This window comes from Oncorhynchus gorbuscha, linkage group LG09, assembly GCF_021184085.1.
Source record: "Oncorhynchus gorbuscha isolate QuinsamMale2020 ecotype Even-year linkage group LG09, OgorEven_v1.0, whole genome shotgun sequence".
Classification (NCBI taxonomy): Eukaryota; Metazoa; Chordata; class Actinopteri; order Salmoniformes; family Salmonidae; genus Oncorhynchus; species Oncorhynchus gorbuscha.
In genome coordinates this window covers 63,483,913-63,507,978 of record NC_060181.1, presented here as the reverse complement: position 1 = coordinate 63,507,978, position 24,066 = coordinate 63,483,913, and the positions used below count along the sequence as shown (strand labels likewise).

General features: G+C 40.5%; 1 protein-coding gene across 1 annotated transcript in view; it reads right to left on the bottom strand.

Annotated features, from left to right (window-relative positions):
• Nucleotides 1-23,841, bottom strand: part of LOC124043926 (SH3 domain-binding protein 4-like) — a 59,565-nt gene extending 35,724 nt beyond the window's left edge. Inside the window, exon 1 of the mRNA XM_046363083.1 lies at nucleotides 23,719-23,841. The gene's annotated coding sequence lies outside the window, so the exon portion shown is untranslated. The remainder of the gene's footprint in view (nucleotides 1-23,718) is intronic.
• Nucleotides 23,842-24,066: the final 225 nt, after the last annotated feature.

Genomic DNA, 24,066 nt, shown 5'->3' with positions numbered 1-24,066 from the left:
CACTCGCTTGGATGCTTTCTCTGGTGACGTACATTCAGCCTCTGCGAATTTAAGGAACATTTTGAAACCCAGAGAGATGAAGGATACATTATTTTATATGTTTATTTTTGCTTGGTCAATTATTTGGGATAGCCTGGCTTCCCTTGGCATCCATGAATATACGCCACTGGGAATATGAAAGACAGTAATGGAAATAAGGCCATGCTCATTAATAAAATCGTCCTCCCTAATCTTAAATGGCACTGACCGCCACTGATTGATACACGATATCAATGGCAACATAGTGCAACCAATAATGAGTAGATGAGGACATTTGTTCTGTGTGACATTTGAAATTGTAATTTGGTGATACCATTTCATTTCTGATGGATGGAATTTATCTCCATCTCCCATCTTCAGCCTACTTTCTGATGTTCTGTTCAGGTCATCTGTTTAAATGCCAAGTCTCTGCCCAAGAATAAGTTATTTTTCCTTCTCTTAGCTCGCTCTTGAGTGACAACTGGATTTAGTTCATTGTGTGAATGAATGTGCATGTGATTCCAGATAAGATGCTCCCAGAGTGAGAACATGCCACAGTCTCTTGGTTTATGATAGTGCTGAACCGAGAGTCCAGTTGGTTAGTTACATGCATGCATTACAACATAGAGGGCACACTGGCACAATTGGCATGAGACAGTGCAGCTGCGTTGGCCCCAGGGCAGCCTGGCACTCTCTGACTCATTGGATCATAGCCAATTATTACCAGGTGTGGCTCATGCGAGAGGTTAGGTTGGCTCATTCTGTATCGTGGGTTTTAAGTGGACGTGTTCTCCCAAGTGTTGAACCGTTTTAATCAACATTGATTGCCGAAGAGGGAGCAGACCAACCTTCCCTGTAGCTTCTGTTTTTTATTTGTTCCAATATTTTGAATGCCCATCTCCATAAACTATATTAACTGGATAACTTTTCTCTCCACTTTATTTGTATAGCCTCTGAAATTCTGGGTCTTTGTGCACAACCAGAGTGTTATCAACCTGGAACATGCAGAGCAGGTTGTTGAAAGTGAGATTAGGAAGAGAAACCAGAGGGTACATTTTCCCTTTCATTCCAATGTTTCTGTACCATTTGTCATACTCCATGCATGGCAAGACTGGCGTTATGATGAGAAGTCCACTGAAATGTCTGATTATATTGCCTGAAATGACAGTGGGAACACACCCTCTAAGCCTGACCTTGTTATTGAAAAAATATATATGTTTTCCCCGTCTTCTCCTCTTTACATGTTTAAGGCATGGTATCTCTTTGAGTCCAGACATTCTTGCCATTCCTTTTCACTTCTTCCCTTGCACAAATGTACAATGATGTGTTTATATTCAAAGCTTGCAAGTGGATTGAATGAAGTGGAGAGTGATAGCCAAAGCTAGCAGGAAATATTTTCCCTCAGTATATTTTCCCTCAGTTTTCCACAACCATTTAAGGAATAATGCCAGTTTTAGAATCTGCAATGTGATACACAACCACAACATAGTTTTAATGCATTTTTTTGTAAAGTTCTGGAAGTAAGTTGTATTACCATGTCTGATTTGCAAGACAGGTGTTTGCATGCAGATAGATGTTTGGCTATTAGTCAAATGTTTACCAACCAAGTAAAATCTCTTTACTGTCTGTAAGATTATCTCAGTAGGGTACTAAGGGGTAACTAGCCCCCTCTAAGAACAATGTCTAATTGCTGACACAAAAAAGCAACGTTTGTAGAAAATAAATGCTACGTGGATCAGTAGAGGTCGACCAATTCATCGGAATGGCCGATTAATTAGGGACGATTTCAAGTTTTCATAACAATCGGAAATCGGTAATTTTGGACACCGATTTTGCCTATTTTTTTATTTTTATTATTATGATTTTTTTACACCTTTATTTAACTAGGCAAGTCACACATTTTTAATTTCAATGACGGCCTAGGAACGGTGGGTTAACTGCCTTGTTCAGGGGCAGAACGACAGATTTTTACATTGTCAGCTCAGGGATTCCATCTTGCAACCTTACGGTTAACTAGTCCAATGCTCGAACCACCTGCCTCAATCGGAGCCCGCCTGTTACGCGAATGCAGTAGGAAGCAAAAGTAAGTTGCTAGCTAGCATTAAACTTAATCAATCATAATCAATAGTTATAACTACAGATGGTTGATGATACTCTAGTTTATCTAGTGTGTCCTGCGTTGCATATAATCGATGCAGTGCGCATTCGTGAAAAAGGACTGTCGTTGCTCCAACGTGTACCTAACCATAAAAACCAATGCCTTTCTTAAAATCAGTACACAGAAGTATATATTTTTAAACCTGCAAATTTAGCTGAAAGAAATCCAGGTTAGCAGGCAATATTAACCAGGTGAAATTGTGTCACTTCTCTTGCGTTCATTGGACGCAGAGTCAGGGAAATTGCAACAGTTTGGGCCGCCTGGCTCATTGCTAACTAATTTTGCCAGAATTTTACGTAATTATGACATAACATTGAAGGTTGTGCAATGTAACAGGAATATTTAGACTGATGGATGCCACCCGTTAGATAAAATACGGAACGGTTCTGTATTTCACTGAAAGAATAAACATCTTGTTTTCGAGATGATCGTTTCCGGTTTCGACCATATTAATGATCTAAGGCTCGCATTTCTGTGTGTTATTATGTTATAATTAAGTCTTCGATTTCATAGAGCAGTCTGACTGAGCGATGGTAGGCACCAGCAGGCTCATAATCATTCATTCAAACAGCACTTTCGTGCGTTTTGCCAGCAGCTCTGCTGTTTATGACTTCAAGCCTATCATACTCCCGAGATTAGGCTGGTGTAACGATGTGATGTGAAATGGCTAGCTAGTTAGCGGGGTGGGCGCTAATAGCGTTTCAAACGTCACTCGCTCTGAGACTTGGAGTAGTTGTTCCCCTTGCTCTGCATGGGTAATGCTGCTTCGAGGGTGGCTGTTGTCGTTGTGTTCGTGGTTCGAGCCCAGGTAGGAGCGAGGAGAGGTACACAAGCTATACTGTTACACTGGCAATACTAAAGTGCCTATAAGAACATCCAATAGTCAAAGGTATATGAAATACAAATGGTATAGAGAGAAATAGTCCTATAATAACTGCAACCTAAAGCTTCTTACCTGGGAATATTGAAAACGTATGTTAAAAGGAACCACTAGCTTTCATATGTTCTCATGTTCTGAGCGAGGAACTTAAAACGTTAGCTTTCTTACATGGCACATATTGCACTTTTACTTTCTTCTCCAACACTTTGTTTTTGCATTATTTAAACCAAATTGAACATGTTTCATTATTTATTTGAGGCTAAATTCATTTCATTGATGTATCATATTAAGTTAAAATAAGTGTTCATTCAGTATTGTTGTAATTGTCATTATTACAAATACATTTTAACAGTCCGATTTAATCGGTATCAGCTTTTTTTGTCCTCCAATAATCGGTATCGGCGTTGAAAAATCATAATTGGTCGACCTCTATGTGGATGAAGGTCATGCTTAAGCGAATAAACTCTAAAGGGAAATAAATGGCTACACTTTTTTAGTTATTTCATTAAATTCTGTTTTTTAGAAAAGGGCGTTTTTTTTTTAAGCACCGAGGTAACTCCCAGTAGTCTTTTAAAATTACATTCAGGAGCAAAAGGTTTTCAATGGTTGTTTTTAGTTCCCCCCCAAAAATATGAATTGGAATATAGAATTGGAATTGAATATAACTAATAGTATGAAATAACATTGGAATATAACATTTAATAAAAGTAACTTAACTAATGAATTCAGTGTAACATTGTGACAATTCTCTTATGCTCTGCTATTGCACAATTCTAATTTGTACATAGGTCACAAATAAAGCTATCCCCAGTAAAATTTGAGTACAACTCATGAGCCCACCTCCTGCACTGCTCACACCAAATCCAGTCCCTACCTTTGAGAGATGCCAATTGAAAAGCTCGCTCTTAAAAATGTAGCTATCTAGCTATATGACATAACATGTTATGTAAATAGCTAAAATGCTATAAAGTAACATTAACTGTAAAGCTATCAGTTACTAGTGGAAACATTTACAATTGCTATTAAGTTACGTTTTACTGTATTTTACCTCAGACAATCTGGTGGTAAGGTTGCTAGCTAGCACTTCTAGCAGTTTATGCTAACAAGTTAGCTGGCTAGCATTTACTGCTAGTGAAGTTGCTAGCTAGCAAGTTAGCATAAACTAGCTTAACTGGGCTAGGTATTGTCTAAATGACAGGTAGAAACACATTCATAACCATAAAAGGGTAACTAAACCCCCAGTGGCCAGTTACCCCCTCTCTCTAAACAGGTGGATTATTTATCTTAAGGCCTTCCCACGTGTATATAAAAATATATATTTATATAGATACAACGCCATTGGAATATATCTACAACATTTTGAAAATGTCCCAAAAATGTATCAACTTGCCACAAAATCGTTTGTTGAAGTATCGACGCAATTTGTGGTGACACAGACAAAAAAAAATGTTGAGCAAGAGCAGTGGGAAAGTCTTGGCAAAACAAATTGCATCTCACCAAAGTCACATCTTTTTTTATTTTACCTTTATTTAACTAGGCAAGTCAGTTAAGAAAAACATTCTTATTTTCAATGATGGCCTTAGAACAGTGGATTAACTGCCTGTTCAGGGGCAGAATGACAGATTTGTACCTTGTCAGCTCAGGGGTTTGAACTTGCAACCTTCTGGTTACTAGTCCAACACTCTAACCACTAGGCTACCCTGGCACCCCATCTTGTGGTCTTAATGTGAATTACAGAGAGGGGGTGGGGAGGGGGCAGTTACCCTAGGAGGCTAGTTACCCCATATTTCTCTACCATGCAAGACTGAGTTGATGTCACTGAAGAATCCAGATACTGAAGCTGTCAGAGCTCGCAGACAAAATCAGTCAATGAAGACAGTGAGGTGTCTGTTATGGTTCTCATCAACATGTCTTGGATGACATTATCTTTTAAAGACTTGCCAATGGTCAATATAGCCCCACATGGTACCATCAAGAGTGTATGTCTGTATTATGTTTGAGCTCTATTTTTCTGCGGACTATAAGGACCACAGGCTGGTTATAAAACTTACGACACAGAGGAGTCTAGACACATACTGAAACGTTTACACCTATTATTTAGTGCATGCTTTTAGTACATTTGAGGCTGAGTGGTAGCCACAGGTATTCACGCCTCAAAGGTAGTAAAATGGTTTACAAAAATAAATTCCATCATATTCCCGTGAATTTAGCTTATAGTACTGTATCCATTTAATTGCCATATTCCATTGGTTTTGAGACAAAGTAGAGTCAAAGTAGAGTCGCAATTCAACGGCTCAGACACAAGAGGTATGTGGCGGGGTCTACAATTAATCACGGATTACAAAAAGAAAACCAGCCCCGTCGCGGACCAGGATGTCTTGCTCCCAGACAGACTAAACAACTTCTTTGCTCGCTTTGAGGACAATAGAGTACCACTGGCCCGCTACCAAAACCTGTGGACTCTGTGGACCTTCACTGCAGCCGACGTGAGTAAAACATTTGAACGTGTTAACCCTCGCAAGGCTGCAAGCCCAGAGCATGCGCAGACCAGCTGGCTGGTGTGTTTACAGACATATTCAATCAACCCTTATCCCAGTCTGCTGTTCCCACATGCTTCAAGAGGGCCACTATTGTTCCTGTTCCCAAGAAAGCTAAGGTAACTGAGCTAAATGACTACCGCCCCGTAGCACTCACTTCCGTCATCATGAAGTGCTTTGAGAGACTAGTCAAGGACCATATCACCTCCACCCTACCTGACACCCTAGACCCACTCCAATTTGCTTACCACCCCAACAGGTCCACAGATGACACAATCACACTGTCCTAACCCATCTGGACAAGAGGAATACTGATGCGAGAATGCTGTTCATCGACTACAGCTCAGCATTTAACATCATAGTACCCTCCAAATTCGTCATTAAGCTCGAGACCCTGGGTCTGTGCAACTGGGTGCTGGACTTCCTGATGGGTCGCCCCCAGGTGGTGAGGGTAGGTAACAACATCTCCACCCCGCTGATCTTCAACACTGGGGCCCCACAAGGGTGCGTTCTGAGCCCTCTCTTGTACTCCCTGTTCACCGACAACTGCATGGCCATGCACGCCTCCAACTCAATCATCAAGTTTGCAGACGATACTACAGTGGTAGGCTTGATTACCAACAACGACGAGACGGCCTACAGGGAGGAGGAGAGGGCCCTCGGGAGTGTGGTGTCAGGAAAACAACCTCACACTCAACGTCAACAAAACAAAGGAGATTATCGTGGACTTCAGGAAACAGCAGAGGGAGCACCACCCTATCCACATCGATGGGACAGTAGCGGAGAGGGTAGTAAGTTTTAAGTTCCTCGGCGTACACATCACGGACAAACTGTTTTGGTCCAGCCACACAGACAGCGTGGTGAAGAAGGCACGGCAGACTCAGGAGGCTGAAGATATTCGGCTTGTCACCAAAAGCACTCAAACCTTTACAGATGCACAATCGAGAGCATCCTGCCGGGCTGTATCACCGCCTGGTATGGCAACTGCTCCGCTCACAACCATAAGGCTCTCCAGAGGGTAGTGAGGTCTGCACAACGCATAACCGGGGGCAAACTACCTGCCCTCCAGGACACCTACACCACCCGACGTCACAGGAAGGCCATAACGATCATCAAGGACAACAACCACCTGAGCCACTGCCTGTTCACTCTGCTATCATCCAGAAGGCGAGGTCAGTACAGGTGCATCAAAGCAAGGACCGAGAGACTGGAAGAAATGTTTCTATTTCAAGGCCATCAGACTGTTAAACAGCCACCACTACATTGAGTGGCTGCTGCCAACATACTGACTCAACTCCAGCCACTTTAATAATGGAAAAATTGATGTAAAAAATGTATCACTAGCCACTTTAAACAATGCCACTTAATATAATGTTTACATACCCTATTTACATTTACATTTAAGTCATTTAGCAGACGCTCTTATCCAGAGCGACTTACAAATTGGTGCATTCACCTTATGACATCCAGTGGAACAGTCATTCTACAATAGTGCATCTAAAACTTAAGGGGGGGGGTGAGAGGGATTACTTATCCTATCCTAGGTATTCCATATGTATATACTGTACTCTATACAATCTACTGCATCTTACCATCTTTATGTAATACATGTATCACTAGCCACTTTAAACAATGCAACTTTTATATGTTTACATACCCAACATTACTCATCTCATATGTATATACTATACTCGATACCATCTACTGCATCTTGCCTATGCCGTTCTGTACCATCACTCATTCATATCTTTATGTACATATTCTTCATCCCTTTACACTTGTGTGTATAAGGTAGTTGTTGTGAAATTGTTAGGTTAGATTACTCGTTGGTTATTACTGCATTGTCGGAACTAGAAGCACAAGCATTTCGCTACACTCGCATTAACATGTGCTAACCATGTGTATGTGACAAATAAAATTTGATTTGATTTGAAAGTGCTTGAATTTCTGTTTAATCACAATAACTGAGTACAATGCACAAGTCAAGAACAAGTCAAGCTGAGTCAATGTTGAAATTAAGGTATTGGAGGGATGGGAGGGAGGCAGTGGGAGGCATGGGGGATCTTGTTGCCACTCATCAGAAAGGCATTTCCTCCTTATTGCTGCTCCTCAGGAACTTCCTGTTCACGAACAACCCTCAAACACAGAGGCAAGAACCTCCTCAGTTCCTCTGTACTGTGCGCCAAAGAGAACATGAACCGAAATCTCTCAGCTATCAAAGTCCTGCTCTCACACAGGGTGCTAGCATGTACTGTCTGTGCATGGCCGTGAACACAGATTTACTACAACTGTAATGACGATAACTGTCAGTGTTCGTCCTCTGTTTTTTTTCATGTACACAGACTGATTAATGTTCTGAGAATGCTTCCCAGTCTTACATACAGACAGTTAGCCTTCCTCTTGTGTGGAACAGTGTCATTACTCAAAGTGATCTGCAGTACAACAGAAAGGAAGTCATAATCTATTTTCATGATATTAAAACTAGCATTTTGAAATTGTTGCTCATTGCTCACTCATTTTTACAGCTGTGATGACAAGTGATGTCAGGCAACTTCATCTGCAAGTCAGCATTGTTCCACACATGTCTGATGTGCACTTTTATTGCCAAAACAGGTCAGCAGTATCTCAAGCCTAGAGTTGAAATGAATAACATCGGCACATAACCAAATATTCTGTATGACATATTTATTACAAGCGGTTTGGAACCTAAATTAATTTCCCATCGTTTTGTTCTGAACAGAACCATTATTTTTCGGGGACGGTAGGGATATCCTTGTCTCATCGCGCACCAGCGACTCCTGTGGCGGGCCGGGGACAAGTTTTAATATAGTAGTGGGCTAAGATGAGAAGAACTTTGGCGCGGCCAAATGCAGGATACTGTGTAACTCGCTATTAAGGTAGAATGATAATTTGTTTTATCATTATTATTGTATATCATTGTTATTACTGTAAGCCTATTTATTTATCGAAACCAGTTCTTTAAATATGCTAAATTGTAACATTTTTGTTGGCTAAATTAAGGTTGATCTATAAGTAGGCATATAGCACCATAAATCTAAAATTTGGACTCATCAGGCCTAAGAACAGATTTCCACCACTCTAATGTCAATTGCTCGTGTTTCTTGGCCCCCAGCAAGTCTCTTCTTCTTATTGGTGCCCTCTCACCCCCCCTTAAGATTTAGATGCACTATTGTAAAGTGACTGTTCCACTGGATGTCATAAGGTGAATGCACCAATTTGTAAGTCGCTCTGGATAAGAGCGTCTGCTAAATGACTTAAATGTAATGTAAATGTGTCCTTTAGTAGTGATTTCTTTGCAGCAAATTGACCATGAAGACCTGATTCACCACAGTCTCCTCTGAACAGTAGATGTTGAGATGTGTCTGTTACTTGCACTCTGTGAAGAATTTATTTGGGCTGCCATTTCTGAGGTCGGTAACTGTAATCAACTTATCCTATGCAGCAGAGGTAACTCTTCATTTCCTGTGGCAGTCCTCATAAGAGCCAGTTTCATCATAGCGCTCGATGGATTTTGCGACTCCTGAATTTTTTTTCGGATTTACTGACCTTCATGTCTTAAAGTAATGGTTAACTGTCATTTATTTTGCTTATTTAAGCTGTACTTGCCATAATATTGACTTGGTCTTTTACCAAATAGGGCTATCTTCTGTGATGTTGGCTTTCGCCGACTGGTCGAGCACCGGTACGCACTGCCAAGTAACTTGTCACATATATATATTAGTGATGCACTAATACTAATATTAGTGATGCACACAGTGGACACCTAAGCCTATAGGCCCTATGCATGCAATGCCTCATCTGACAGCTGAACCGAGGGGTGGGAAATTATTACTTTAGGAAAGTAAAAAACAAAACATAAAATAGGCTATAAAGTTTTACATATCCTACACATCAAATACAAGAAAGTGTTTTTGTAATTTGTTATATGCTGTTTTTATGGACACGTAAATGTGGCTCATTTGGCCAATATCCCTCGTTTGTTGATGGCGCTGGTCGCATCTGAATGCATATGGATGTCCGGTAAATTTCTCAAATGTCTGGTAAATGTAAATCTTCCCGGTCATGTGTCTGGTGATACATTTTACTTAGGAAACCCTGGCACACACGCTTGCAAAGATTTTCTGGCTGGCAGGCACACAGTGGAACAGGCGTTTTTTGTGGGGCGGGGAAAAAATGTTGGGAACGTAAAAGCACATTATTAACCGGTTCCCATGATTTAAAAATAATGTTTCTGTTTCGCAACATTTAAGATCACTTTCGTTTGCGGTTCTGATTCTGTTCCCCGTCAAATTACATTATTTCAGGTTTTCGGTTCTTTTCCCTAAACCAGTTCCAACATCTGATTTTACAAACGCGGTACACACCAGTGAAACCTCATCATAGGACTGCCCGGTCCATCTGGTGTCAGTAAACATTTCAATATAATTAATCATGCTAGTAAATTTATCAACTTCATTCTTTAATCAGATCTGGAGTACAATGTGCACAGTCAATCAGGAATGCAATGCCACTGTCTATAGGGAGACAACACAATGCCCCGTACTCTCCTACAGTGGGACGACTCTACATTGAACAGTAATCACATCACCTTGGTGTCTGAGTCCATATCCTGTGTGGAGGATGATGATATATTGAGAATATCTTTATAGCTGAATACATTATCTTGAAAAAGTAGAGGCAGTTAGCAAATGACAGTGGTTTTGATGTAGATGGCTGATTACACAATGGCTATTACACAATACACAATGTCATTTGTAGGCATTGTTTTACTTGGGAACTCTTTCCCTTTGAAACTTGAAAGAAAGGTCAACTCCCTTCCCTATTTCAGTTGGTCCACTTGAGTTCCACACTAATTCTCAACTTCACACCAAAGCAATGAAAACTGTAGAGCCCTTTTTCAATTTTCAAATTCAGCAGATTGTCTGATAACAGAGAGTAGCCTAGATTTTGCAGTAGAGTGGAGAATTAAGTGCCAATTCAAGAAGCACACATTTTGGGATTATTTTAATTATGCAGCCTGTCTCTTCTTTTCTTGCACTTCCATGGTAGGACAGATATACTGTACTACTGTTGGGCGGTATACTGTATTTTGAAAAACCCACAAGAGTTTTTCAATATATGTGAATATTTGTAGCAATCTTGTAAGTTAATACCTGCAGTCAAATGGTGCAATACATTAGGCAATAAAGCAGATTGCGTTCTTAATTTCACCTGTCACAAATAGTTTACATTATTAAGCTTACTATAGTGCCCCAGAACAGTTGAGCCAGTCACGTGTTCGTTTTAAAGAGCACAATAAGAGAAGCATGAGCTGGTGAGTCCATAGCGTTCTATTGGAGAGTGTCTGTTGTGTGGAGGTAATGAAGTTACACTTGTATGCAATTTACAACTAAATGTTTGCCGTCAGATATCTTATAACTGCTTTCTGCCATGTTTTAGAAGTCAGAGAGCTCTGTTAAAGGCACAGCTGCCATTTTTCCCTGTGCTTCCTACTAGAGTTTTTTCCTCCCCTCTGCTCCCCTCTTCTCGGTGTACACATATGGGTCTTACTTAAGAAAGGCATGCATCAAAACTTTGTTCATTTGCACAATTTCTCTCATTCACTTCCGCTTGCAAATGTCCACACTCACCGAAAATGACATTTTTAGCTACTAGATATGCTTGTATAACTTTAGAAGATGGATTTGCCTATCTTAGCAATTATTTCATGTTAGTTTTCACTTGTTAACATTTAGCTAACAGTATCTTGTGCTAATCTTATTAGCATTTTAGTAATAGAGGCCCAATAGTATTTTTGTGTGTTTTTAGCGCATCCTTGTGTGCGATGTCAGTGATACCGTAAATCCAGGGATGGCAGAAGAACGGTATGAAAATCTCAATACCGCCCAAGCCGATTAACTGTATTTAATTACCAAAGCCCATTCATTTACACTTCAGTGAACATATTGATTGCTTTTGTGTTTTTGCAGGATGTATTTAACTTAATGACATGTTACACCTTAGATGAGGTTTATGAGCACATGTATCTGACCTGAATGTAAAAGACAGACGTAGTCTGTAATAAAACCATTTGCACCAGCCCTCCCCTGGGGGGCCTGAACACAGTAGGAACCAAATCACTGGATATAAGGAGTGGTGTGGATGATAGATTCATAGTGCATTTCCCCTGTAGGGTTTTAAGAGAAAGGGCATTTCGGTTGTTCTGTCATGGCCTCAGCACTGTTTCAGAATGTGATAGGCTAATCCGCATACAGTGCCTGGTGCTGCAGTTGAGTTACCTGCCACCAACGCATGGTGATGGTAGGCTCCTTGGAGCAGCAGAGGTTAAACTTATAACAAATGTAGTGTTTATATTCATGCTGTGGTGTGTCTATGCCAGGGTCTGCGTATGTGGGCAAGTTGCACTAAAATCAGCCTATCCTCTGCTGATTGCACCCCATCTCTCTCGCTCTCTGCCTCGCTCTCTCTGCCTCGCTCTCTCTCTGCCTCGCTCTCTCTCTGCCTCGCTCTCTCTGCCCATCTCTGTCTCTCTCTCTCTGCCTCGCTCTGTCTCTCTCTCTCTCTCTCTGCCTTGCTCTCTCTCTGCCTCGCTCTCTCTGCCCATCTCCGTCTCTCTCTCTCTGCCTCGCTCTGTCTCTCTCTCTCTCTCTCTGCCTTGCTCTCTCTCTGCCTCGCTCTCTCTCTCTGCCCATCTCTGTCTCTCTCTCTCTGCCTCGCTCTGTCTCTCTCTGCCTCGCTCTGTCTCTCTCTGCCTCGCTCTCTCTCTCTGCCTCGCTCTGTCTCTCTCTCCCTCTCTGCCTCTCTCTCCCTCTCTCTCGCTCTCTCGGTCTCTCTCTCTCTCTGAAGTTGAGAATGTTGACAGGAGGTATGGGTAAAAGTATGAGTCAAATTAGGGCAGCACACAAGGGACCATCTGATTCATATAACCTGCAGCCACGTAGACTAACCAACCCAACCACCCATAATATTATGGCAGTTTGTCACTCATAAATAATGTTGTTCATTGTTTCTTTATGTGACTTTAATGATGTAATTAATTTGGCAGGTGAGGTTTAGAAATAGATGGCCTGCAGTAATGGTACTTATCAGGGTTTAACTAAAGGTACCACCTGTAGGTTGATTGATTTGGTTTAACCTGATTTTAAAGACAGATGAAGAAACCTCATGAATGCAAACCTCACACCCCCTTGTCATTCATTAGTCTAATGGCACCATCTGTCACGGTTTTCTGTATGTGAAGGAGAGTCAGACCAAAATGCGGCGTGGCTATTGAGATTCATGTTTAATGAAACAAAGTAAACATGAATCAAATACAAAAACGTAACACGAAAACCGAAACAGCCTAATACTGGTGCAAAGTAACACAGAGACAGTAACAAGGACAATCACCCACAAAACCCAACACCAAACAGGCTACCTAAATATGGTTCCCAATCAGAGACAATGACGAACACCTGCCTCTGATTGAAAACCATATCAGGCCAAACATAGAACTAGACAAACTAGACATGTAACATAGAATGCCCACTCAAGCTCACACCCTGACCAACCAAAACATAGAAACATACAAAGCAAACTATGGTCAGGGTGTGACACCATCAGCAGTGGCAAAAAATATTTGCTTTTTGTTTGGTTTACATTGGCTTCTTCCACTGTTTTTGAGAGATATCTTTGGCGATAGTCAGACAGTGTCCCCTCCCTTCCTTCAACCCCCTTGCGCAACCTAATGCTGGAAACAAATATCTTTAGGTTGTCATCCAGATTCACATGTATCTATTTTCCAAGCTAAAGCACACTACATTTTACAAAAAAGTTTGCTCTGCTTCGTGTTTTCAATTTTGCCATGGAAAAAATATTGTGATACTAGTATCATCACAGCCCTACTGATGAATGTGTAATATCTTGCTAAAGCATCTGCGTTTGTTCGATTCCTCACAAAACTAGATACATTTTTGTGGGATTTGCATGGAATTTCATCGATTAGAAGGGTCCTTTGGAGGAAGGATAGTTGACATCTATCTGACATTTGTATCATACAGCTTATTTGAGAAATAATTAATTGAAGTTGGAACATTTGACAATTTAGTCTTACCAAGGCCTCCTTTAAGACTCCATAATGTTTCATCTGTAGGTGCTAAAAAGCAAAATATGGGGTCATATGACGCTTTAAACCTTGCTCTATAATACGAGTCATTTGTATTTCAATAAAAACATTCTTACATTTATTTATGAATATGAAAAATATGAATATTGAAAATAAACCATTTTAATTTGCCAAATGTTTCAATATATTGTTGAACATAGTATACTCTAAGGACATATCAAAGTTCCAGTGTGGGATCTCTGCCAGTTACTTTATACAGAGAAATTGGAATTATAGGCCATGTACCCAATCACAGCCCTCCTTTTACTTGCATCATTGCACATCCTGCAAATCACCAGCAGAGGATGATCATTTTGAATACATTTAACTCTGTTGACAATGCTTACAAATTGGATCATAACTCTAAAAGTAGCAGATATCCCACTCTGGAACTTTAATATACAGTGCCTTTGGTAAGTATTCAGATCCCTTGACTTTTTACACATTTTGGTACGTTACAGCCTTACTCTAAAGTTGATTCATTAGTTTTTTTCCCCCTCATCAATCTATACACAATACCCCATAATGACAAAGCAAAAACAGGTTTTTAGAAATGTTTTCTAATAAATAAAAAATAAAAATGAAATAACACATTTACATAAGTATTCAGACTCTTTACTCAGTAATATATTTAAGCACCGTTTGCAGTGATTACAGCCTTAAGTCTTCTTCGGTATGATGCTACAAGCTTGGCACACCTGTATTTGTGGAGGTTGTCTCACTCTTCTCTGCAGATCCTCTCAAGCTCTGTCAGGTTTGATGGGGAGCGTCGCTGCACCGCATATTTTCAGGTCTCTCCAGAGATGTTTGATTAGATCCAAGTCCTTGCTCTGGCTGGCCACTCAAGGACGCTCGGAGACTTGCCAGTCCTGCATTGTCTTGGCTGTGTGCTTAGGGTCGTTGTCCTGTTGGATGGTGAACCGTTGCTCCAGTCTGAGGTCCTGAGCACTCTGGAGCAGGTTTTCATCAAAGATCCCTCTGTACTTTGCTCCATTCATCTTTCCTTCTATCCTGACTACACTCCCAGTTCCTGCCACTGAAAAACATCTCCACAGAATGATGCTGCCACCCCCATGCTTCACTTTAGGGATGGTGCTAGGTTTCCTCCAGACGTGACGCTTGGCATTCAGGCCAAAGAGTTCAATCTTGGTTTCATCAGACCAGAGAATCTTGTTTCTCATGGTCTTAGAGTCTTTAGGAGCCTTTTGGCAAACTCCAAGCTGGCTGTCATGTGCCTTTTTTAACGAGGAAAGGCTTCTGTCTTGCCACTCCACCATAAAGGCCTAATTGGTGGAGTGCTGCAGAAATGATTGTCCTTCTGGAAGATTCTCCCATTTTCACCTACTTGACCAAGGCCCTTCTCCCCCCGATAGCTCAGTTTGGCCGGGCGGCCAGCTCTAGGAAGTCATGGTTCCAAGCTTATTCCATTTAAGAATGATGGAGGCTACAGTGTTCTTGGGGACCTTCAATGCTGCAAACATTTTCTTCCCTAGATCTGTGCCTCGACACAATTCTGTCTCGGAACTCTAAGGACAAGTCCTTTGCCTCATGGCTTGGTTTTAGCTCTGATATGCACTGTCAACGGTGGGACCTTATATAGACAGGCGTGTGCCTTTCCAAATCATGTCCAATCAATTGAATTAACCACAGGTGGACTCCAATCAAGTTGTAGAAACATCTCAAGGATGATCGATGGAAACAGGATGCACCTGAGCTCAATTTCAAGTCTCATAGCAAAGGGCCTGAATACTTATGTAAATAAGGTGTTTCTGTTTATATATTGAATGCATTTGCTAACATTTCTAATTACTCATTTTCCCTTTGTCATTATGGGGCATTGTGTGTAATTTAATACATTTTAGAGTAAGGCTGTAACGTAACAAAGTGGAAAATGTTAAGGGGTCTGAATATTTTCTGAAGACATTGTATATATGTATTTGTAAGGGATAATCAATGAGGGCTAATGCATTCTATGGGAAATAATGAACGACGTGGAAGGTGTGTTCCACGAACTGCTAGCGGAGTGGAACTAACCTTCCATGGATTTGCATTATTTTACTGAGATCGCATAGAGACCTGAGTTTATCCCTTTAATAACATGGCTATAATTTAACACATTATCCATTATAAAAGTAGAAATGTGCTCAACATCTACTCAAGTAGCTAGCAAGTTTACTAGATATACAGTAGTTGCCTTTGTAACCAAACAAATAGACTTGCTAGTTTAGCTAACCAAACCATCAGTCCTAGCTTGCTATTATGAAAATTGAATTCAACAATGCCAATAATGTCGACTTTTGCTTTCAAAGCAGCTCAAACATGTACGAATGAACTAAAGCTATTGAATTCCACCGTGCTGATATACCGTGCGTTATAGGAAAATAATGCACACTCTAGAATGCCCTTCAAGCCAATCAGAACCGAGTACTGAACTGAAGCAGCACACTTGTAGTTTTTTATTTGGAACAGAGCCCTGTCTCCCCACCATCACACAATTACTGTTGTTATTTACGCAATCCAAAAACGTTCCATTTATAAATCTCAATCTGGGACATTTGAAAGCGTATTCTATTGTCAACATGTCTATCTAAGTTATAAAATACAATCTTACAGTGTCAGGCTTTTAAAAAGGCACTTCAGACAAACCGATTCTAATTTTGCTACGCATTGAATGGGGAGTCATGAATGCTTTCAAGCGTGTGGTCCACAGCAAATTTTCTTCACAATACAATAAACCTGGGCTCATTCTGTTCAGGACAACCCAGGGTATAACGCATGTCATCCTTCTAACTGTGGATCAAACAAGCAATCATAAACATTGATGCTGCAAATTACATGAGTTTTCAAATATGGAAATGTTAAGTGCACATTTTGGACTCATGGGTGTGTGGTTTGCATGTATGACATCAATGCGGTATTTATTATACTCCTCAATGTCTCATCATTCAGAACATACTGACTCCTCTTGATTTACAGCATTTCCCTCACTCAGACAACAAAACATTTGCATAATTAGCGGGAGGGATGGCGGCATCTTCTTGTCGTGAGCGGCGCTCGAGTTCATAATGGCTGTCAATGAAAACCAATACAGCGCATAGAACTGGAGAACCTGAGCTCTAACCTTGTGTATAGCATGTTACTGTACAGCCACTGGGTTCCAATTTAGGCGCTTATCAATGACAAAATCTGCCATTTTCAACCAGTATGTATACCAGTGTTTTCCACAAGCACATGGAGTAGCCAGCCGTATAGAACAAGTAGCCAGCCAGGATCCCCGGGGCATTCTAATGCCTTGATTCCATCAGAAATACACAGCTTAATTATTGAATGAAAACCTTTCTTGTGGTATTGATTACAATTGAAATGACTTATGTATCAATTCAGTGTATTTTAGGGATATTGTCTAGGGGTATTGTCCCCTGAGATTGAATCATTTTACTGGATGATATGAATTGCCATATTTATGTTTGTTCTTCAAATTAGGTATTTTATGAAATCAGAAAATTGTTGTAAATTGTCCAAGTTAATTTGACAAAATGTTTTAAAAGGTTACATATCAAATCAAACAAATTGTGTGATGGGCACCTTTTAAAAAAAAATGGGTCTCTAAAATAAACAGAACAGATGCTCAATTAAGTTCTGGGTCCATACGTGTTAAGAGAAGCGGTCCCAGTTACATTAGTGAAAGAATGTCAACAAGTGTTTGCAATTCTCTTTTTGAATTGCTGTATTTCATTTATTTAAAAAAGACTTGTTTTAACAACTGACGCACAGAATTCTTCTTAATGGATTGTGTAAGAGTCTGCTGATTTCCACAGCCTTCTAGCTTCCTTTTAAGAGGCCTTTTCTCAGCAACCTAAAATACATGTATGATCAAAGAATGAAGCAGGTGTTAATCGTGAGCTTTGCAGAAAGCAGCAGTTGACTACTCCATTGTCAACACTTTGATTAAATCAGTAGACCTATGTCGTTATATGAAATTAGGGAGCCAAATTAAGGTGTCTCTGAACAATGTGATTCATTATGCTACAGACGAGTCACTCACTTTAATGATACTGTTTGGAAAGTTCTAAGTTTTTCGGATTAGGCCTATCATTAGTGTCACTTTATTTTTCCTGTTCTTTCATTGTTTGAAACCTCTACATTTTACTTCATATTATGATGGATGTCTTACCTTGCTTCAAAGTAGCCTATAGCCCACCATAGAAACATGAGGCAATTATTTTATAAAGGGGGATTCAATCTTGCAATGTTACAGTTAACTAGTCCAACGCTATAACCACCTGCCTCCCGTTGCACTCCAGAAGGGGCCTGCCTGTTACGCGAATGCAGTAAGCCAAGGTAAGTTGCTAGCTAGCATTAAACTTATCTTATACAAAACAATCAATCATAATCACTAGGTAACTACACATGGTTGATGATATTACTAGTTTAACTAGTGTGTGACTGAGCATACAAGCATACAAGTATCTGACTGAGCGGTGGTAGGCAGGAGCAGGCTCGTAAGCATTCATTCAAACAGCACTTTTGTGCGTTTTGCCAGCAGCTCTTCGTTGTGCGTTAAGCACTGCGCTGTTTATGACTTCAAGCCTATCAACTCCAGAGATGAGGCTGGTGTAACGAAGTGAAATGGCTAGCTAGTTAGCGGGGTGCGTGTTAATAGCGTTTCAAACGTCACTCGTTCTGAGACTTGGAGTAGTTGTTCCCCTTGCTCTGCATGGGTAACGCTGCTTCGAGGGTGGCTGTTGTCATTGTGTTCCTGGTTCGAGCCCAGGTAGGAGCGAGGAGAGGGACGGAAGCTATACTGTTACACTGGCAATACTAAAGTGCCTATAAGAACATCCAATAGTCAAAGGTTAATGAAATACAAATGGTATAGAGGGAAATAGTCCTATAATTCCTAGAATAACTACAACTAAAACTTCTTACCTGGAAATATTGAAGACTCATGTTAAAAGGAACCACCAGCTTTCATATGTTCTCATGTTCTGAGCAAGGAATTTAAGCTTCCTTTAGCTTAACTTAGCTTTCTTACATGGCACATATTGCACTTTTACTTTCTTCTCCAACACTTTGTTTTTGCATTATTTAAATCAAATTGAACATGTTTCATTATTTATTTGAGGCTAAATGTATTTTATTGATGTATTATATTAAGTTAAAATAAGTGTTCATTCAGTTCTGTTGCAATTGTCATTATTACAAATAAATCAAATAAATCAAAACAAATTGGCCGATTAATCGCTATCGGCTTTTTGGTCCTCCAATAATCAGGTATCGGTGCTGAAAAATCATAATCGGACGACCTCTAATTTAATATGCGATGAAAAAAACATGGCTGTAAATAATCCATGGCAACAATAAAGGATTTAAGACCAACTTTCGAACAAAAGAAAAGTTCTTTACCGGGAAAAATATAATTTGTCTTAACCAGCAACAAATTAACACAATATATATCACAAAAGGTCTAAATACATAACAATCATGACATATTATGACTGTCATAATGTGTTATGACACTGGGTGTCAAGTAAAGTGTTACCTGCATAGTAATTTAGCAGATTTACAGTCATGTTTTTCCAGCAGTGAGTGCATACATTGTCATACTGGTCACCGGTGGGACTTGAACACACAACCCTGGCATTATAAGGGCTCTGCTCTACGAACTGAGTCACACAGGACCCATTGCACAAGTTTTAAGTTATTTATCTATAAATGGTCATTTGAAGAAACAGCTGTGCAAACTAGTTTTGTAGAGATTTTGCTCCAATTATAAAGCTTGAAGGTGACTGACATTACAATGGGAAAAGGCAAGCATTTTAGATTATATGCTGTTCCGCAGGGCAGGCAGATGAATTATGCACACTGACTGTTATTCTCCAAGGTGTCCCTCTAATGTAGATATGTGAAAGTAAACCAATAGAACAGAGGACAGACATGACAGCAGTCATCCATGGCTACAGTTTTTGTTTTACTGTTTGTACTGTGCGTCTATTTGCATCAATGGTCCACAGAATTCAGGTTGGTCTCAGACTATATGTGACATAGTTACGACACTCAAATGTGTATCATATGTTATGTTTGGTATGGTTATATAAGACAGAAGGTTACTTAAGGCAAAAAAAACAAATGATGGTGGTTGGTGGGGGTGGATGGGTGGGTGTTTACTACTTTTTAGCTACTTTACAACTACATAGCATGTTAGCTAACCCTTCCAATAACCTTAACCCAACTCCTAACCCATATCTCCTAGACTAGCTAACATTAGCCACCTAGCTAACATTAGCCACAACGAATTGGAATTTGTAACATATCATATGAATTGTAATTCGTAACACATCACACGAAATGAATGATGAACAACCACAAATGAATACATACCATACCAAATGTAACACATAATCATTTGAGTGTCCCGTATTTTTGTTTACCATGTTACGCCTACCCTAGCACAATAATGGACTAAAGGAGCCTAACGTTACTCCTTATAGTCCAAGAACCATACATGTTCTGTTTAGAAGCGAATTGGCTCTGGCAGCCAAAAACAGACAAATACTCCATCGAAACGTGAATCGATTCTCAATTGCGGTACGGTTCTAGAAACATAAAGCCCTCTACTTTCATCCCCTCAGCAGCCTCCGCTGCTGTGCACTGTTTCAACCCGTTTGTAACACAGATGCAGCGCCAGTATTTTTCAGTGACACGTTTGTGGCGGCAGTCTTCCATATACACACAGGTGTTAGGAGACGTAGATAGCTAATTTGCACAGATAGTCAACTCTGTCTTCCGTCTGTTTTCCATTAACAAGCGCCGTAACATGGAAATATGGCTGTGTGGGAACCCTATAAAAAGGTGTGTAGTAATTGAACCTTTTTTCATTTTTTATTATTTCTTGCTGATATGGAAGATAAATTCCTTACGTTTCTAAAACCATACCGACAGTGTCAGGGCTCTTAAAACTCCCCCGACCAGAAGACACTATCGTCAATAGTCACTAAAGGTTATTAGCATCTACGAATGGGCAACATCTACCCCAGTTTGCAGAATCACACCATACCTTGTTTAGAAGCACAGTAAGAGCAAATTTATGCTTGATTCGAAATGTGGTCGGAGGCACCATATGGATATTTGAAGCAAGGCACGGCCAAATTGAGCTCTGTAACACATGGCTGTGAGCCTCTCAAATTTTAAAACAAAGTGAAATGATTGGTTGACAGTAGGTGAGGGCGGGAGGTCCTGTATGAACACAAACTAATTTCCATGACAACTTCCTTGTTGTCCTGGCACCACACTGCCAGGTAACTGACCTCCCCCATATAAGCTGTCTCATCGTTGTCAGTGATCAGGCCTACCACTGTTGTGTTGTCAGCAAACTTAATGATGGTATTGGAGTCGTGCTTGGTCACACAGTCGTGGGTGAACAGGGAGTACAGGAGGGGACTAAGTACGCACCCCGGAGGGGACCCCGTGTTGAGCATCAACGTGGCAAATGTGTTGTTGCCTACCCACCTGGGGGCGGCCAGTCAGGAAGTTCCGGATCCAGTTGCAGAGGGAGGTGTTTAGTCCCAGGGTCCTTAGCTTAGTGATGAGCTTTGTGGGCCCTATGGTGTTGAACGCTGAGCTGTAGTCAATGAACAGCAATCTCACATAGGTGTTCCTTTTGTCCAGGGGGGAAAGGGCAGTGTGGAGTGCAGTAGAGATTACGTAGACAAAAAGCACATGAAGGACTCTCAGACCATGAGAAACAAGAGTCTCTGGTCTGATGACACCAAGATTGAACTCTTTGGCCTGAATGCCAATTGTCACCTGGCACCATCCCAATTGTGAAGCATGATGGTGGCAGCATCATGCTGTGGGGATGTTTTTCAGCAGCAGGGACTGTGAGACTAGTCAAGATCGAGGGAAAGATAAACGGAGCGAAGTACAGAGAGATCCTTGGTGAAAACCTGCTCCAGAACACTCAGGACCTCAGACTGGGGCGAAGGTTCTCCTTCCAACAGGACAACGACCCTAAGCACACAGCTAAAACAACACAGGTGGCTTTAGGACAAGTCTCTGAAGGTCCTTGAAGATCCAGAGCCTAGACTTGAACCCGATCTAACATCGCTGGAGAGAGCTGAAAACAGCTGCGCAGCGACGCTCCCTATCCAACCTGACAGAGCTTGAGAGGATATGCAGAGGTGTGCCAATCGCTGCCAAAGGTGCTTCCACAATGTCAAGAGTAAATGGTCTGAATACTTATGTAAATGTGATATTTATGTTTATTATTTTTGCATACATATTTTTGCATATACATCTGCATACATAAATAAAGCAAAAAAGGGGGGAAAAGTATTTAATACATTTTAGAATAAGGCTGTAATGTAACAAAATGTGGAAAAGGTCAAGGGGTCTGAATACTTTCCGAAAGCACTATATCAAGAGAACATCCCTGGTCATCCCTACTGCCTCTGGCGGATTCACTAAACACAAGCTTCTTTTTAAATTATGTCTGAGAGTGTGTGTATATATATATATATATATATTGTGCCACCTGTTTAGCTAAATATAAGGAATTGGAAACAATGTATACTTCTACTTTTAATACTTAAGTATATTCAAAACTAAATACTTTTACTCAAGTAGTATTTTACTGGGTTACGTTTTCTATTAATTAAGGTATCTTTACTTTTACTCAAGTATGACAATTGGGTACTTTTTCCACCACTGGCAAAAGAGCATAGAGGAACGAACAGATAAATAGGCCTACTGTTTAAAAAGGTTGTGAGATATCCCTCTTAGCATCCAATGCATAAATGAACATTCTGACCAATGACGCTTTCTCTGCTATCAAGGTTTTAGAATAGAACGCAGTGACTCACAAAGGAAAATTGAATAACACGAAGAGCAGAAAGCGCACCATATCCACCCAACATAAATTCAATTTACATATTGGGTGAATTTACAATTTACATATTGGGTGAGTGCGATTGTTTGAAACCATGGCGATTGCCAACGAATGTCCCGCATGCGAACCCAGTGCCGTTATACCAACTTTATATGGCGGGGAGAGACATGATTAAGATACATCAATGTTGCATATGCACCACTCATAAAACATTGCAAATTGTGTTCAATGGATGATGCTGAGTGGAGTCAATTCTACTCAAGAAGGCAAAACTGTTTTTCTAACTGATGGGAGCTAAACTTGAGAGGTGGCAGACATACATTGTATTAGTAACGTATAGGACGCGTGTCGTGGTATAAATAAAAATAAAAAGCAACAATGTAGCTAGAGCTAGTTATAAATTGTTACAAATTAGGACCGCAAAAACAGAAAAACCTTTGCGTAGTAAAGTGGCTGCTCTGGGAGTAACGCCGCGTTCATGTGATAGTCGGAGCTAGATAACTCGGACATATCTGACTTGATAACTGGATGGACGCTGCACGTGAAAAACTACAAACAGTTAGCAAGTCTCATATAACCGAGTTTTCTAGTTCCGACTACCTATGAACGCGGCATTACCCCTCACCGAACACAGCTCCTAAAAATGTCCCAGCATTAAAAACGACAACAATTCCCATTGATAGAGCATTACAACTATATGGTCCACAATCTGAATGTATCTAAAGTTATTCATAAAATGTGGTAATAACCTGAATCTAATTGTACATTCAAGACAGTCGGAAAGTCGGTGCACTAGAAATAGGTCCGAGTTTCAAACATGGAATTTCGAGTTGGATGACCGTTCAATACGATTTTTTCCCAATCGGTATCGTTTTTTCCAGAGTTCTCTTGTTGTCTTGAGCACATTGAAGTCAGAGAATTTCCAGTTCCGTGTTGTTTTGAACGCGGCATAAACTACGGTAACGCACCTAGATGATGCAAACAGTTTTGTCGACGTGAGCACTTCTGTTTGGGTGAGATAATACTTTTAACATTTGAAAACAATGGAATAAGAACTTTAAAATCTTAGCTCACCTTGTAAAAGTCCTGTGAATAAGTCCATTGAAATAAATGCATCAAATGGGCGTAGTTTTGCGTGCTCCGACTATCCAGTTGTAGCCTAGTGTGAGTCCACAGTCTTTGGCGAATGACTTCGCGATGGGAAGAGAGAGCGAGAGCAGGACCCAGGTGACGTCATGGCGAGAGGGAGGGGCGAGGATCTGAGGAGTTTCATATGGAAACGATGTCATTAGGAGTCAGATAACTTTTCACTGTCTTGGCTTTAGTGTACAGAAGAAATATGATAATAGGCTGGCCTACTATTCTCATTCTCACCATACTACAATCTTGATAATCACCACATAACAGATACGTAAGGTCAAT